The 18,844-nt window shown below is 40.1% G+C and overlaps 1 protein-coding gene and 1 non-coding gene across 2 annotated transcripts in view; both read left to right on the top strand.

Annotated features, from left to right (window-relative positions):
- The window catches only part of LOC134865060 (sodium/potassium/calcium exchanger 3-like), an 89,684-nt gene that overhangs the window by 9,568 nt on the left and 61,272 nt on the right, over positions 1–18,844 (top strand). The window lies entirely within an intron of this gene.
- LOC134865342 (U1 spliceosomal RNA) lies at positions 17,369–17,532 on the top strand. The gene has a single exon (XR_010165934.1). It is a non-coding gene; the product is annotated as a U1 spliceosomal RNA (small nuclear RNA).

Below are 18,844 nucleotides of genomic sequence, written 5' to 3'. Positions count from 1 at the left end.
TACTCCACTCATTTATAGTCTGTCTCTCTCCCAAGTCTTCCCACATAAGGAGGAAATGCTTCCTAGTTCCCCCTGCTGAATAATAGAGCCCGGCTTGTTTGCCAGCAGCAGAAGAGGCACGACACACTTTTAAAGATTCATCCTGCTGCTCTGACTTTGAGCAGGCTGCTTCCTGAGTGCCACAATCATCCTGTTTTGCTGCTACGTTCCAAAGAATTCTGGGAGGACATAAAGGCTCCCGCACACAGTGTTGTTCTGAACAGCATGCTGAGTGTACACTTTAACTAGGTTGCAGGCATAGTTTGGTATTTTATACTTCAAGTAAACTAATAGACAGGATATGAGCTGGAGAGAGATGCAACAGAGGCTTCTGGCAAGACTCGGGGAGGTTTTGATTACATTTTATTTATCACATTTGATCGACTTATTCTCAGTCACTCTTTGAATCTAGTATTCATTTTGAACGTAATGTTCTGCATCGTATTCATGCAACTTTAACAAGCTCCTCTGTACTCGTTGGCTGTATGTAAAAAGTTTGCGATAATGGGGCTGCTCAAGTCTTTTTGTAATGGGGCATCCTTGAGTTGTACATCTGTAATGGAAACTCAGTCCCTATGAATTTGATAGCTTTAGCAAAGAACACAATTATGTTTGAAATATTCTGTGAAGGCAATTAATTCCTCTGCTTTTGCATGACTAAGCCAGCCAACACGTACTGTGCAAAGTAGCACATCAATGGTGCAGGGAGCAGGTGGTAAGGTGTGCGTTAACGATATGAATATTGAAATCAATGCCTTGTATGAGGATATGCTCTTTACAGAAAAGAAGCCTACAGCTCTCACATGGTAGAGCAGGCAGTTGGACCCGAGTCATGCAAACAAAACTGATGGATGCAGCTGGAGGAAGGCAGCCCTGTAACTGACCTGAAGAGAGCTGCTCTCTGTTTTAAGCTGTATTTAGATGGTACGCAATTTACATTTACTCACTGCGAGGTTAGACGCAGAGCTTTGCAATGAAAACAGCTAGTTACGCTTTGTTTCTATGGTTACATATGGTTACTGGGCCATGCCGAGGCTCCCCTAACAAGTCAAAGTCAACTTTATTGTCAATCTTTCCATTTGTGTGTACAGACAGAAAGATTGAAATGCTGTTTCACAGTCCCGAGGTCTTATTTATAATAAACAGCGACATAATGTTACCAGTATCCAAATATTATTTAGCCCAGTTAAACGGAGCATGAGTTTAATATCTAGGATGAGTTTAATGTCTAGCTATTTTCCTAATTTTCAGCATGTACTGCCAGATGGATAGACATTTGCCAAAGAGTTGGATAAAGCTGTCATGAATTTTGTGATTCTGACGGTGCTTGATACATATTGGGTTGGCCATGAGCCTTCACTGCGCCTATTATAAGTTGTAAGGAGCCTTAAGGGCCTCCACAGTTGTTCTGCTACACCATATCTCCCTTCACTGGAGGTATAATCAGCTGTAATAAACTACATTTTAGCATTTACAGCCATACTTATGCAGTTATTTGGGTGAAAGTGTGGCTAAACTTAGCCAAAGTAACTCAAAATTTGTGTAACACATTACAGTTCAGAGACGGTAATAATGTAATGTAACTTATTACTTAAGACAGTAATAAGTCATATATAATACATTTTGGAAGTAACTTGCCCAACTTGAGTGGTGCCCTCTATGCATGGTTCACACAGTGCAGCCCAAGAGCTCGACCTGCCTTTGCAGAAAGAACTCAAAGATCCTCTGGGAATGTGTTCCAGACATCGAGGAAGAGACACTTTGTTAGAAATCCTTCCAATTTCTTCTTTTGATTCCTCATAATTAGAGTTGTGAAGGAAAGTTAGCAAAGTGTTCCTGCATCATTTGCACTGATTTGTCCACTGTACTGTTTCCCAGTGTTGTTTTTTGCCCAAAGCAAACAGTGTGCTGTACCGACTGTACAAACTTTAGGTTAACTAGCTAGCAACGGGGGCAGCGACAGTGTGTGTGTGTGTGTGTGTGTGTGTGTGTGTGTGTGTGTGTGTGTGTGTGTGTGTGTGTGTGTGTGTGTGTGTGTGTGTGTGTGTGTGTGTGTGTGTGTGTGTGTGTGTGTGTGTGTGTGTGTGTGTGTCAGTCTGTTATTGTACAACTGCCTCTGGCTGATGTCAGAATTCACCAGGAACTCCTATTCTGTTCTTTTTTCCTCCACTCCCACTCTTTTTGTTCTATTGTTTCTGTGTTTTGTGGATAGATGTACAGTTGTAAAGGCATTAAAAAAAAAAAAAAAATAATATTTTTAAGACAACAATAACATAAAAGTTTGAAAAATCCACAGTTTAATTTGGTTGGTTGCTGGATTAAATTGAATTTCAGCACACTTTATAAACAGTATAAGTGTGGAGATTTATGGAAAATGTCTAACAATTGAGATAACTCAACAAAAAAATACAAATAAGGAACACTATGCCAATACCATTGCTGATAAGCAGCTGTAGAATAATAATAAAAAACCTGCATAAATATGTAGAAGTGAACATCATTTTATTGAAGCCCAGTGTCTGATACAGTAGTTTCCCCACACTGCAGATACAAATGATTTTTCTCCTCACTAAGCTGGCCTCATGCTGTGGTAACGGGAATGCGGGTACATTCTATTGCTTTCTCGTATGCGACACATTTCCGCGCAAGACTAACATTCATTCATTATTAATATTCAAATAATGCACTGTAAGGTACCTGCTATTTCTTTTAAGCAATATTTCACAAACACAGAGGGCAAGTGCTGATGAAATGCTACAAACATGTTTCTCTTCTATAATAAATCACTCTCCTTCGTACACACTCTCAGTTAAGGCAGTCCTGGAGTTTCTGCTCGCAACTTTTTGAAATCACTTTCCTCATTCATCTGAACTGAATGCACCACCGAGATGAGTCATGAAGAGGTTGAGCTTTATACATGGATTCAATACACTGAACTTAACCTGCTCCAGAGTAAGCTGCGCAGCCTGCGTTACCATGGTAATGCACGCTGTTTTATAAGTGAGTCATCGGCGTTATATTGAAAGGCCAGGGTTATGCGCAAACTTAAGCCCCGAGAGATTCATCCCACTGATGGAGCTGGCTGAGGTGCTGGTGGATGTGGCGTGATCAATACAGAAACCTTTGCTTATATAGCACAGGCTCTCTGATGAGATCACCTGCTATTAAATAACCACTAATCAAAAAGAGATATCTTACTGATTCAACGTGCTGCAGGAATGAGTCCTGAAACCCGGAAATGAGTTAGCCTTTTACCACTTGAGTTCCCTTTCACCATTTGTTTTGAACACCTTGATTAGCTGAAATAAGGTCTGTGGTTACTTAGTACAGCTAACAAGTGACTCATAAACTACTAAACGTCGTAAAGCCAAACATTAGTGGCCTTTAGCTTAGCAGTGGTGAAGTGAAGGAATGCATCGTCATTTAGTACCCCCTAACTTTTTACTTCACGTGATTGCATTTGCGCCCCAGAAATCTTGAAAGTGGTGTTCATATGTGGAAAGGGTTTGCCAAAGATCTTTTTTCTGAAATATTCCTAAACCCAATTTTTTTTTTTTTTGTCAAGGTGCCCCATGTGATGCTCACTGTTTTGTTGGACTATTCTATTACTTTTTTAGAGATAGAGAAGAAGAAGGATACCCATCGATACCCAGGGGACATTTTACGTTCTGCATTTGACCCATCCTAGTGTTAGGAGCAGTGGGCTGCCATGTACGGTATGTTGTTCAGGGACACCACGGTAGCACTTGGTCTTTTGGGGACTTGAACTGGAGACTTTCCAGTTCCCAAGCCAAAAGGGGCTTGTTGCGCCCATTTGTATGTTTTTGTTGTTGTTCGTGAGCACTAGATGGCGCAATGGGGCACTGCAGTATTTACGTGACCTCACCGGCACGGTGCGGGTGATTGGAACTGGGAAGAGCAACAGTTTTTTGACCGTGTAGCTGTACACGCTGGTTTTCTTTGGAAATAAATGGTATTGAAAAAGATAAAACTTTGTTGTTAATGGAGATTACACGCGTCCAATCAGGTTGCCCAGTTAGTCAATCCCCGGTGATGTTGAGTGGCAATATCATTATCATTATAAAGTTAATGTTGTGAGCATAATGTGATGTCCTAGAATAAAGACATGATCTGCGTTTATATTTATCTTTTTATAAGCCTTGCATAACAATGCAATTCTGTCAGACTCGGGGTCGCATTCTCCCTTTCACAATAAAAGCCCTTGACATACACTACATTTCTGCGTACCAGAGAGCATTTTGTAATTCCCTGGAAGCAAAACAACCAGGGTAATGTGAAGTGTGGATGTTCCAGCAGCAAAAGAGGGAGAGTCATCATTAACTTTTAATTAACCTACATCAGCAAGTACAGAAACAACACCTGCCTAGTTCTTAATACTATTATATAAAGAGCTTAGGGATTTTTACTGTCATGGGGGTAGGGAATCGGGACCCAAATGCAGAATGAAAGATTGGAAGCAGGTATGAAATTATAAAAGCAAGGTAAAATAAAAGGAAAGTAGCAAAACAAAACAAGGAACACTGGAAGACTTGGAGAACACAGGAGAAGGAAAATACAAAAATCAGAAGTAAAACAAGACAAAATAAGAGGAGGCATTTCAAAATGGGAAATAAAAACTCAGATCATGACATTACAGAGTTTAAAAGGTGACTGTTTAAACTGAAAGCACACCCGTATACTTAAGCCAGCTCTTGTCTGCTCTCTGAAATGATCACCCAAACTGTCCATTGTCTGGCACTGAGTTCCACATTTCAACTGATGACTTGTACCTGTATTGTGGGATCAAAAAATGTATTACAGTTTCACCTTCAAACCAAGAAGTTTAGATGATGTGTGTTATGGCCTGAGGCCTGTAGCCTACGAGTTATCTGGCTAAACATACGCAGTCTGGCTAAGCAGTCCTACGACGCTGGTTATCAACCCAGGGTTTCACTGTCCGGCTGAGAGCGCATGAAAGGAGCGGAGTTAGCAACATTTGACCATTCTCAAAACTGGAGAAGCATACTGACAGTGGAGCGTCATACTTCATGAATGTAAGATAACTATCATGTTAGTCAAGTAAGAAGTTAAACTTTAAACATCCATAATTTCAACACTTAATCCAGGATAAAAACAACCCTGTAAGCGTTGCACGCCCCGATCCGGCTTGAGAAACTGGCACAGATAAGGAAATATATATTATATACTATGATGTTAAGTGTGACACATTGCCGACTGAACTGACAGCGCTGACTGAACTCAATGCAATGAATAACTTGCTCCGGTAACTTATGCTGTGGCAGATATTTAAATTAGCTTGCTTACCGAAAATGTAACAATAGTGAAACTGCTCTGCCAAAGCCAGTGATTTATTGCCAACCGTCTTTCCTGCATACAGCAGTTTAAACTGTAGTTCCTTTAGCCTGTAATATGACATGATAGCTTTGAACTCCGCACACAGAGCTCTGATTGTTCAGTAGGCGGTGCTTTCACTGATCTCTTAGGTGTTCAGCATAAGGCGATCTACCCCAGTAAGAAGTGAACCAGCATCTAGGACTGAAAACTCTGAGTTAACCATGAAGTTACTTTGCTAACTCCAAGCCCTGCTTTGTCGTACAGGCCTCCGGCAATCCCCACCCCTCCTACTCCCAAGAAAGAGTCAGTGACAATGAAAATGTCCTTTAGTAGTTGAATTGAAGCTTCAGATGTGGGACAAAACACACATAACAAAAACAAAAAAAACGTCTGTACAAAAGGACTTTAAACTTACTTAACAAAATAAAACAAATAAAATAATAACATACAGGCTTCTAACCTAGGCTAAAAAAATAGGAAAAAACAGGATTCAAACAAAAAGCGCTTCTCACTCCTACTTTTTACTTTATTCAAAATCATGTCAACAAAAGAGCGTATGTACAAAAGGTTACTGTTTATTACGACTAACGTATTTGAACACGTGACTGATCTTGACAACTTGTTATAATAGTAATTTAAAAAGATAAGGAAATATGTTTGCTTTATTTTTAACTGACAATCCGTGTTCTTTAACCTTTAACTGCAGCTGTCCATGTGTGAATACAGATTCTGTTCTGGGCGGCTGTGGCGCAGCAGGATAGTGCGCTGATCTTCGGATCATGGGAGAGCTGGTTCCAATCCCACTGCAGTCAGCATGTCATTGTGTCCCTGGGCAAGAAACTCCACCCCCGATTGCTCACAGAATTGAGTTTATATAAGTCGCTTTCGATAACAGCATCAAACTAATATAATGTTCTTATTCACGGTTCATGCAAAATTACGTCATTTTTGTTGGCAGCAAACCGTTAACGTTTTTTGTCACAGTCCCCACCAAGAAAGCTTGAACTAGAAAGAAACAAAGTGGATAAGTGTAGCATAATAAACATGGAGTCATGGAGTAGTGAGTGATGTGTCTAATCAAACCATGCAGAAACCATTGTGTCAGTGTTCTCCGCTGAAGGGAAATACACTCGTGATATATGTGTATGTGTGCATGTAAGCACATCTGTGTATGATGTTTGTTGGGGTGTAGTATGTGCGTGCTACAAACTGCAAGAAAGGGAAAAAAGCGGGAGTCCTAAAATGTCACATTACTCAGCACGGTAACTACTTTCACGACATGCAATGTGTCAGCCTGCATCATCATCGCCCACTGAGCATGTGCAGAACAGGCCCCCAGCCTTCCACGTGCGCTCTGAAAGTGCACGAGGAGTACACAGGGATGAGCTTATATAGATCCCCGAGGGTGGGAAATGCAACTTTAATCACCTTGTTCTTTTTTTTGTCACACTGAGCCCCATCATCCCCTCGGTTGTTGTTTTGGTTATTGTCCTTAGTGTTTGCTCTTTATTGTCCCAGCGCCATTAAATCATTCACAGCTTCACAGGAATGACTCCTTATGACATCAGCGTGAATGAAATCTCTTCATCATGTCTGTAAAAGTGTGTCAGTGTTAAACTTTGCTCTACCTTCCATCTGCAATCAAGTCTGACTCCCATAATGCTTTGCCTGCAGCCATATGATTGATGGGAAGCTGTGTGTTCTGAGATGAGTATGTTTGCATCACAGCTGCACGGCTGATCATCTCACGGCTTTAGGAAAGCCAGTGTTGTGAAAGTCAAACGTTTTTTTCAAGGCGATTGCGCTGCGCTTCAGTGAACCTATTCCCTTTGACTAGATACGAATACAGGCCAGCTGTGGCTTTTTTTCTCCTATTATCTAGAGATCTGTGTTAAATAGTGATTGAACATGTGTAGATACAGTTACGGTTAAGGTGCATTCAAACCAGATGCAAAGCAAAGATTCACCTGCCTTACTCGCGCAAGATTTACCGCTCATTCATTTGTGTTTATTCGCGGCACTCAAATTAGATAGGCTGGCAACGAGGCAGGGCTTATGTCCAGGTAGAAACCATTGTCGATATCAACAACAAAAATGTTTTCATATTTTTGCCTTAAAGGTCTCCTATTATGCTATATTTGAACAATATATTATAGATTCATATCTATAAAACTTGTCTGTGAAGTGTTTTGCTCAAAATACCAAACAGATCCCCCATTGTAGCATGCCTCATCCCCCTCTATTTCAGCCCTGCTCCTGAAGTGCTGATTCTGTGACTGTAGCTTTAAATGAACTAGCTGCTGCTGGCCACGCCCCTTTGGAGCTGCTGCTGGCCACGCCCCTTTGGAGCTGCTGCTGGCCACGCCCCTTTGGAGCGTCATGATCTCTCTGTGAAGAGAGTTTTCTACCGGGAGAAACTCAGCTATGCTGCCGTGATTAAACCCCATATTATGTTCCAAACCCCATCCAGCATTATCTCTGAAACACTTCTCAGTGTTTACCACTAGAACAGAGACATTATATGTATTATATAACAACAACTCTCAGTCCCTCCTGCAGACATCCTGCTGAACACTCAGACACACAGCTGGGGAGGGGATTTCTAATATGACGTCATGACGGCCGCAAATCTGGATCAGCTCCATTGTTCCCCCGCTTTTAGAGATGTGGGTAATCAGCTTACGGCTGATGTTTTGTTTTTTAATTCAACAACGTTAGCGCGTCAGTGACGACAGGCAGAGATTCTCATCGCTGATTGGCTTTTTCGAAACAACTTCCAATTAAGCGAGTAATGCAAACTTGTTTTATTCGCGCTGCCTAGCTCATGCCGGTCCGTGTCTTTGCATTGGCCTACTTTTAATTTGATATAGAGATAAGAGTTAGGGTTAACATCTAGGGAACACTGCTCCTTGTCGCAACCTCAAGAAGTCTTGATGAGTTTCAGCAATGATCGCCTGTGAGAGCGACTCATATATTTATTGATGGCCTCATGTAATTCCAATGGATCAGTACATTTGGAACTGGTTTTAATCTGAAACCAGTTCTTGATTGCCATCCCAGTTTCTACTCCTGTTTCTAAAAAACATTGCTTCCGTTTCCTTTCAAGTCCAAATATCTGCTGCCAGCTCAGTTCATCTCTCAAAACAATCATCATTGTTTTACACCCTCCTTAAACTCACCACCAAGTAAAATTTCACCAGCTGGTTATTACAGCTGAACGTTATCAGAGAAGGGACTAAGGCATTATTCAGGAGATCTTTTCTTTGTTTTTTTTTCACTGAGAAAGTACACAGTGACTACACACAAAAAAAACATCTCCCACTGTGCATAATTAGCCAGAAGTGTGAGATGCAGAATCCTAGGATTGATAATAGGCTGGAGAGCTTCCAGTTGACGGTAGTTTGACAGGAGAGAGCAGAGGGAGATGTATTGCGGATCCATTGTGCCTCACACCCCTGTGTGGAGCGAGTTAGCAGCAAATTCATTAATGGCATATTTATCACCATCACAACACCCACAGATCTGCTAATGGAGTTCCACTGTGGCACTTTACTGTAGAAGTCTCTCCCCTAGTTTAACTCAATCAACTGAGGAAGCCAAAGATAGACAGTCAGATAACACTCAAATCCCATTGTGAAAACAAGCCAACACAAAGGACTTCAAAGATAGTTATTATTTATTATAACCTCTTTTATTTTTGTAGTTTTAACCATCAGTTTCTTAATAAAGGACAAAACGCTTAGGAATTTGTCAGGGTTGGGGAAAATAGGACCCAAGTGCAGTAAAAATAATCACAAACAAGAATGAACTTAAAGGTCCCCTATTATGCAAAATGCACTTTCTGCTGTCTTTTATACATAAATATGTATCCCTGGTGTGTAAGGAGACTCACAACGTGTCAGTAAATACAACCCTCTCTTTTCCTCCTTACCCACATCTCTAAAAACGGAGGTACAAACGAGCTGATCCAGATTTGCTGCCGTTATGACGTCATAACCGAAATGTGGGCTGGCTTTACATTGAACTCCTGGCAACGTCCCGCCCACGTGACACGTCCCAACCTATCGTCCCCATATACAGTCGCGAGCTGAATCCCCTCCGCAGTAGCTCTGTGTGTCTGTGTATTCAGCAGGATGTCTGCAGGAGGGACTTAGAGTTGTTGTTTATATAACACATATAATGTCTCTGTTCTAGTGGTAAATGTTTTGTAGAGATATGGCCCTATAATATATTGTTCAAATATAGCATACAATAGGAGACCTTTAACATATACTAACCGGGGAGCATGACTTCAACAAACATGGAGACAACCTGAATTCAGGTACAGACCATGGGGAAAGCGACAACAAACGAACAAGGAGTAAAAGGGAAGACAGGACTAAATACACACAAGGGTAATCACAGGAAAAGACAGACAAAGCCCTATAACCAGGACAGAATTTGACTTTTTCCCCGTTTATTCACAATTTTGACCTACTACCAAATGGAAATAAAATACCATAGATTTATTAATTAAACTTAAAAAAGGACAGAAATAAGTAAACGTTTGAAAAAAGAATGACTGAAATATGAAAAAGGAAAAGATAAGGCAAAAAACCTATAAGAAAAGTAAGAGAGATAGAAAAAAAAGATAAACAAGCAGAGATCTGTTTGGGTTTGGATGCATGTTGATGTAATATCTGTTGTTTTAACCATTGTAAGAGTTTGTTGATTGTTTCCCTACTTTACCTCTTTATTAGTATTGTTTTCTTGACAATAGTTAGGGACAATTAAGTACTAGTAGCCCAGAAAAGAGTCTCCGACTCAGTGAAATAACCACGCAGCTTTCTAAATCTGACACTTACACTTCTTAATCCATATACTGAAAGTTCTGGTTTGACACTATGACATTTTTAAGCTTAAGCATTGATGATATATGGTGTTAGCTGGTAGAATGTTATTGCTGGAACTAAAAATGAATGAGCCAACAATAAAGAGAAAGGAGAGATTACAGATTCATGTACAGATTTGTTAGCATCAAATCGAAGCCAAACTGGGTAACAATATCCCCAGACTGATGCTCTTTTTGCATACGTGTGAAGAAGGTTAAGGTGTTTGAGGGAGTTGCATAACCAAACGCAAAGAGCATTGATCTCTTTTATCAGGAACACCTTGATTACATTCCTCTGTTATAGATTCACACCTGGAATCTGCCAAGAGCAGCAACTGTCTGATCAGTTGTGCACTGGCTCTGTTTGGGGTTAAGGACTATGGTAAAGGGTGGTGGTAAAGAGATACGATATTAATCCTGTAGGTTCTTAGGGGATTGAACCTACAACCACAATCTTGCTTGAATGACTGGGTGTTTTACTCCACTGGTAGCCACACAGGTAAGGAATGAGCCAGTAACATGGCATGAATTAAACAGCATGTACGTACCATTATTGGAGTGTGTCACAATTGAGATACTTCCCTTAGTTCACTGCCATGCTATTCACTGTGAACACGCCAATTCTGTTTAGTGTCTCAAACGGCACACAGCTGCTGTGCCCTCACCGGAAGTGACGATTGCCGCTGTTAGCTAGCTAGCAACAGTCGTTTGCTAAACCAAATTAAAACTGACTGCTCAATTAACCTTATCCAACTTACCTTGGCTTCTTTTTGACAGAATAATGGTTCATTACTTAAATATAAAAACAGTCATGTATAAGTTTTATTTGTATAATAATGGTTTAGCGAAGCAATAGCGGATGTTCCTCCAAACTTCCATTACATACAGTAGCAAAGATGGCGACTGTTAGCCTGAGAAGCGTCCAGCATCTTAGACTCAACAACACCCAACATTCGTGTGCTCACATTTTGCCATACTGAGACACATTTATACTCTCAAAACAGCTAATGTTATAACATAAGTATGGGATTTGAGAAATGGCAATAGTTTACATAAAATCTTGTTTAACTTTAAGTTTGTAACCTGTGGTTTCGTATGCAAACATTTGAGATTATTACCATTATTTTAACACCAATTAAGGTCGTTTAGACAAAATGGTTACTTTTCTTCATAATGTTGTCACCTGGAGCATACTGTACATGTAGCCATGTTGCTGTGCAATGTGCAATTGACAATGTTATCATCATTAATGGAAATAATGTCAAAACTATAAAAAAAAAAGACCCCACACAGTCATAAACTGAAAATGTGTTCCTCTCCGATGGTCATGTTTTTTTCAGCCCGGGTGATCTTTGAAGTCTCATAAGAATTTCACTGTTTCATCAAAATGGTTTCAAGTGTCAGAAAATAGTATGTTTGTACTGCTCTGTCTCTCACTCTCTTTGTTTATCTATCCCTCCCTCTAAACACAGAATGAAATCCTCTCTCAAGCCTTTACTCCAGAGGTCCGGTCTGGCCTGTACCTTACTGTAATATAATATGCTTAGTCATCAAAACGGCAACACATACACACACTCCCACAAACTCAGTGCAATCCAAATGAGCGCCTGCCTTCCAAATCTCCAAATGCAGTCAGACAACCCTCTCCAATCGCCATCCTACCCCCCCCCATGCCAAATTCAGCCTGTGGTGGCTGTTTGTTTCCATGACAACGGACTGAAAGTATTATATCATCAGTCAGTAGGGAGCAGGGCAAAGTTCTGCCCACAAACTGGCGTTCCCTCCCTGTGTCTTTCTCTCTCATGGAGCCCTGCCCTGTATTACGCAATACTTCCTAGCTCTTACTATGTATAGGTGACATCATCACCGGTAATATTTCTGCGTATTGTCTAACGATACATCTCCGTCCTCCTCATTATCTGATTGGACACTGAGATGTCACTTTAAGATGATTTGTGATTAACAGTAATGAAACATTTAGAGTGGCTGCTTGCATTAGCACAACCATTGAGGATAACCCACTTAAGATACTCTGAATAATTCACTTATCAATGCATTCCCCCTCCCCCAATCAAACATTAACGTCCATGTTGCTGCTTATCTGTTATGCAAGTTAAGATAGCTATAACTCACAAATGGTACCTCTGCTGCTCACTTGTATTGACAGCTTCATTAATAGCACAAGTAGGGTCGGGTGATATAAAGTTACAGTTTGTACTGTGAGAGATTTGAAAATAAGGTTCCAACTTTGCTATGTACTCACGTGGAATCTCATGATTAGGTGATCTCACATTGTCACAAGATCATGAGAGACTGAGGAGGAAAGGAGTTTATAGTTATTTTTGCCAGCTTTATCAAAATGGAAAATCAGCAAATCCTGAAGGAACAGTTGTTTTGTTCAGTGTATTCTAAAACATTACATAAACTGTTGTGATTTTTATGATGCACTGGCTCAGGCCTCATTTATTTGCACCTATAACACAATGACCATATACAGTAGCTTCCATTTTTAAAGAATTCTAGTATTAATCTTTTGAGTCTTTTTTTTTTTTAAACTCAAGTTGTGTGAAGCATTTGTATTTAAACCGTGTATCTACGGAACATTTGTTTTTCTGTCTTGAACCAGGTAACGGAAGAGCGTCTGAGAGGCTTTTTTCCGTTTTTGCTTTTTACCTTTCTGAATGGTGAAATGGTCATTAGAGCGAGGCGAAACTCTGAAATTATTTCAAAACAAAAGTACTCACATGCTAAAACAGTATCCGTTTGAAAGAACGATGATAATATTCCCTTGTTTATAATATTATCATCGTTCCTTCAACCGGATACTACGGACCCTTAAAGGGACATGGGTAAATACATTTTTTTCTTTTTACGTTTCCCATGCTCACACGAAAGTTTCCCGTGCTCACGTGAAAGTTTCCCGTGCTCACGCGAAGGTTTTGCGTGATCACTTCATTATAAAGACATAGTTACTTCACTTGCAAGTCGTCACCGTTATGTTGTGTCTCAGAGACATTTAAAACGAATTCTGAAGTCGTGTGGTCTTTCTGGGCGCAAGAACTACACCACTTTGGATCCTGTAGTTGAGTTCATTGAGGAATAGTTAAAAACATCTGGCCAGCTCTGTGGGTATAGGTGGATGTACAGAAAATGCATGGAGAATGGATTGCACGTCAAGAAAGAAGAGATCCGATTAATTCTGAAAGAACTTGACCCACGGGGTGTTGAACTCAGAGGGCTAAGACGTCTCCATCGCCGAAGGTATTTTGCAAAAGGGCCCAATTATATTTGGCACTTCGACTCCTATGACAAACTGAAACCTTTCAGTATCTGTATAAACGGCTGCATTGACGGGTTTTCCCGTAAAATTATCTGGATGAATGCATTCACTACCAGCAGTGACCCAAAAATCATTGGAGGCTACTACATAGAGGCAGTCAAGAGATCAGGTGGCTGTCCAAGGATTGCCAGAGCCGACCGGGGCACAGAGATTGGTAAAGTCAGAGACTTTCAGCGTTTTCTCCGTCGCAACATTCACGACGGCTCTGGTATTGACAGCTACATTGAAGGGGTAAGCACAGCAAATCAGCAAATAGAGAGTTGGTGGGGCTTCCTCAGAAGGGAATCAATGGAATTCTACATTTCTCTGTTCACTGATCTGAAAGACCGTGGTTTGTTTGATGGTACTTATTTGGACAGAAGTCTAATTCTGTTCTGCTTCATGGGAGTCATTCAGGTAAGCTACAAATGTGCCATAGGCTATTGTGTTAAACATTCTATCATCTTAAACTCTCCAATGAGCAGGCACTGCATGGTGGTGAAAAGGGCCTACTGTATGGCACTCAAGTGTCTCATCCATGTGGTGTCCATACAGTAATAATTCCAATAATTCATAATGAAAAGTGAAGATGGCTCTAACAGCATTTTTTTTAGCATGGTCTGCGGTGCTTTTCTACATCAGCTGAGCTACGAAGCTGTCCATGGTGCTGACATGGCAAATGCAGCAACCAACTCTGATTTTCAATGTTTTGTTTATTTCCAAAAATGCACTTCATCAACAACTTTAACATTTAACGGGATTAGTTTCAAATAATTTCATAACGTATGTAAGGCCCATGAGAATAATGAATTCTATTTTTCTAGGACGAATTAGATGAGACCATCAAAGTGTGGGATTCACATTTCATCAGACCATCGAAGAATGACGGGGTACCCAGTGGTCGACCCCGAATCATTGTTCCCAAAACTCTACCGAAGTGAAGACTGCCTTTCCCCAGTGGACAGAGCTGATGTACAGTTATGTCAGAGTAACTGCACATTTTGACCAGCAGTGCCATGTGACACAGACATCTACATCTGCAACGTTCTGATGGTTGAGTCACAGCTGCATCTTCCAGCTGATGTTTATCAAGCAGTGGATTTGTACCTGCATTTGAAGAATGAGATAAGATCTGCGCTCTAATTTGAGATGTAACTACATTTGTTGTGGTACAGGACAGGAGCATTGTCATTGATGTTTTACTTTGACTTTAAATCTGTAATGAACAGGAAACAAACAAAACCACAATAAAGAAAAGAAGAACAACAAGGAATCTTTATTGAACAACATTATGCTCTTGACAGAACAGTACCAACATGCAAATATTTGTATATGCAATCATTTTTATAAGTAGGCTACACGGACCCACCTTTCTGACTTGTCAAAATTATTAAACTAGACCTGTCTTTTTAACTTAAGCAAAATTCCAAACTCAGAGTGCTTGCACATATCACAGCAAAATAAATGTTACAATAACAAAATAAACAAAAATCTAAACTCGTCTTAAAACCCATTTCTATTCCTTGGCTTTTAACCCAGCATGAGACTGTGTTTGTTTCATTGGTCTTGTTGTTTTCATATTGTTATTGTTGTTTTCATATTGTTTTTGTGTTTTGTGCTACGTGTTTTTATCCATGTGCAGCACTTTGTTTCAGCTGCGGCTGTTTTTAAAGGGCTTTATAAATAAAGTTGAATCTGATTTAATTTCCTCTCCTCGTAGTAGCCAGCACTGTTTTCTTAGTTGTAATACATGAATGAACAAATGTGATCAGAGACCTTTCTGACTAAACGTAAACTGTCTGTTACTATAAATATCCAAAGTGGATTCCTAACTCAGATTAGGCCTACATCAAAAACATTTAGAGTAAGGAAATAAAACCAAAAACGGTCAAAACTGAAATTTGTTTGTTTTAAGTGTACAGCAGTCTCATCAGATAATTCATCAGACTGATCTCAGCTCTCTACATCACTTCTCCGTACAGTGTTTTCTTGGTTGTGTAATACATGTATGAACAAAAGAAGTGCTTTGAATGTAAATAAATGTACATCTGTAGAAATAGTTTGTTTCAAACAAATGGGGGTAACACTTTATTTTGAGGGGTCCCTGATTCAATGAATCTACATCATTAAGTACAGTGTCACAACCTATGTACTAATATCATCTATTTCAATTGTACCTAACCCCTAACCTTCCACAATGTATGTACAATGTAAATGCGTGGCATTACATATTAGTAGTCACCCTCTACTTAATGGTGTTGATACATTGTATCAGGGACCCCTTAAAATAAAGTTTTACCCAAATGGGTAAAACTTTATTTTACAACGATCAAATGTATCTAAATCACTAAGTGCACTAGTGTACTAATACCATGCATTTACAGTGTACATAGGGTAAGGGTCAGTGGTTACATACATGATACATGATATTACATATTGTTACACAGTTTATTACACTTCATGGTGTAGATACACTGTATTTGGGACCCCATAAAATAAAATGTTACCGACAAATGTCATAACAATATCTGTTGAAGATGGACATGTGTAAGTTCCCTTACATTCACTACACAATATCCATTGTAAAGCGGTCACCAGACAGGATATTGTCAAATTCTTTACGAAACTCAGGGTATGAGCTGTAGGTGCATGGTAACTCAAGAACCGCTCCACATGTGTGTGCTACAGGCCTGCGACTTAAACCACACAATCTTATTAAAAGTTACTTCGATTGTGTCTTTGCACAGCACAGTGGATCCTAGGCACAAGCGTAAGAACATCTCCAATTTTTTTGGGTCGATGCTTCTAACACACCGTAGCAGGTGGTTAAGAGCTGTCTGCTCTTGTGGATTTAGACTTTCAGTTGATGGCTTTATCATCTGGGCCACTTTCTTGTTAGTTGGCCTCATAGATTCGTAAAGCACATTATGCTCTCTTTGGTTATGAGTGCTGGCACAGCATTGTGAATACTGGAGTGAAAACAGTCAATTATGAACTTAGGCTCTTGAATCATAGCTTTGTACGCCATTGTTAAGATGGCAGCTCGTAAGTTGTCTTTACAGGGCAGGAAGTGTGAGCCCATTCTTGAGTAGATCTCAAGTAAGTCCTCTTCAACAGTTTCATCAATGTTGCCCTGTAGTGCTTTTTCAAGCGATGCACGCTCATTCCCTGAAAGAAATCTGGCAAATGACATCATCAAGAATTCTTCATCCCTGAACTAACTCCTTGACAACAGGCTAGAACAAAAGGTGGTGACAGTCTGATTGGCATGAATTTATGGTCCAGGTATCCTTCCAACCACACTCTTCCAAGAGCTTGCCATTACTTCTCGGAATAGTCTGGTTGCAGTCTGGGTACTCATTCTTCTTCCCCCTCACACTGTTCCAAGAAATGTTCCCAGAACGCAGAGTATGCCTCTCTTGACACACCATCACTATCCACAGCTTTCTCATCTGTAAACTCCATTTTTAGATTAGCTTTCAGTACTTTTGGTTCCATGAAGACATTAAGGACATCATCGACTATGTTTACTTGTCTTACTTTCACAAGGAGAAATTATTTTTCAGATGGGTCTGGTGCAGCTGGAAGACTGCTTGATGATTCAGGTCCGTCATTCAGTGTAGAGTGCTACAAGATAAAAAAAAAAGGCAAATAGATGTGAATGTTGATTGATTCATCGATTAGTAAGTATAAAATGAATAAACATCTTTGACAATCAATATATTAATCAGCATGAAAAGCTGTGATTAGGTACATTAGATATAATAAATTATACTTATTATTATATACTTACCTGGCAGGGAAGATACCATGATCACCAAGGTGGTTCACCCAGGGCGAGGCTCGGCCACTGCACGCCGGCTGTGCTGACCCCTGCGAATTCCCCAAATGTGGGAATCTCGACTGCATAATTTGTGGTAGTGGGGGACTGCATTCGCGCTCTCCCCTGATTTTTTTCCCCGGGCGCTGCACAATAGCTGCCCACTGCTCCTAGTACTAGGATGGGTGAAATGCCGCGGACCAATTTCTCTGTGTGTGCTCTGCTGTGTGCATGTATGTGACAATAAAGAGGGTTTCATCCTCCGATTCCATTACATAGATGTGCTGCTTTTCTTTTGTTACATCTCAATAAATAGAATATCTTTTAATTTGGAATATTTGGATAAAAAATCAATCTGAAGACATTGGCAATTTGTCACTGTATTTTGTACATTTTATAGACATTGCAATTATAAGAAAAACTCTTCAAATGGATCAATAATGGCAGTCATCCATGGCAGTAATGTAAGAGCTTAGTTCTACACTATAACTGCATACTGTTAAAGTCATGTGGATTCCAGGGAAGGGTGGAGTCTTGATTATCCCCATCATCACCAATAACGGGTCCAAAGTGTACTTCAAATTCCTCAAGAGATGCTTGGATGGCAAGGGCAAGATCTGCCTCATCATTTAGCGACTGGCTTGCATCTTGATTTGACTCAGCCATTCATCTTCAGATCCATGGCTGCTTGTTGATTGGCAAGTATCGGCAGATGGTGGATGCAGAACCTCTGTGTTACTCATCACAGAAGTTGCTTGTCTTGATTGGCTGATTGGTTCTTCTGTCTGTTGATAATTCAATTAAAACAAACATGCAATTATTACCTTATCTTTGATTTTGCATCATCTGATCCAAGCAGTCATGTGTACTATCACATTCACACCTTGCACCTGAGCAGGTTTGTTATGGTATATGCATTGAGTTAATGTGGCATTGAATTGAAAACCATTGGCCCATTTCCATTAGCTGCAGTCAAAATTTAAGATCGAATTACATTGGTTGTTTGCAACGAAATCATGATCTCTCCATCTCTCTGTCCTCATAGATTTCACCTGTGATTTATTCTAAACATAGCTGCTGTGTCATGCAGATGCAACTTAAATGCCACTACAGGAAACTATAACTTTTAATACATATTTTTTAGTTTGAATCTTAAAAATTTATGTTTGAACATTACTGAACAAATTAATCTCCATACAACACAAGTTCTATCACAGACTGGGTCCACGTAAAGGGGCTTACGTTTTCATGTTTTTCCTCCATTGAACCACTGGGTGCTGCACCTACATCGGCGGAGCTCTCTGGATGATCCACTTGATAATCAGTTGTAGTCCTCCAGTGATGACTTCTCCTGGTTTTGTTCCTCAAGGATCGTCTCAGCCTTGTCTTAGTCTATAACGAATTCAGATATTGTCCAACTGTTCAAAAAAATCTTTCAGAA

Source organism: Eleginops maclovinus, chromosome 5, assembly GCF_036324505.1.
Source record: "Eleginops maclovinus isolate JMC-PN-2008 ecotype Puerto Natales chromosome 5, JC_Emac_rtc_rv5, whole genome shotgun sequence".
Classification (NCBI taxonomy): domain Eukaryota; kingdom Metazoa; phylum Chordata; class Actinopteri; order Perciformes; family Eleginopidae; genus Eleginops; species Eleginops maclovinus.
This window is presented reverse-complemented; position numbering and strand designations above follow the sequence as displayed.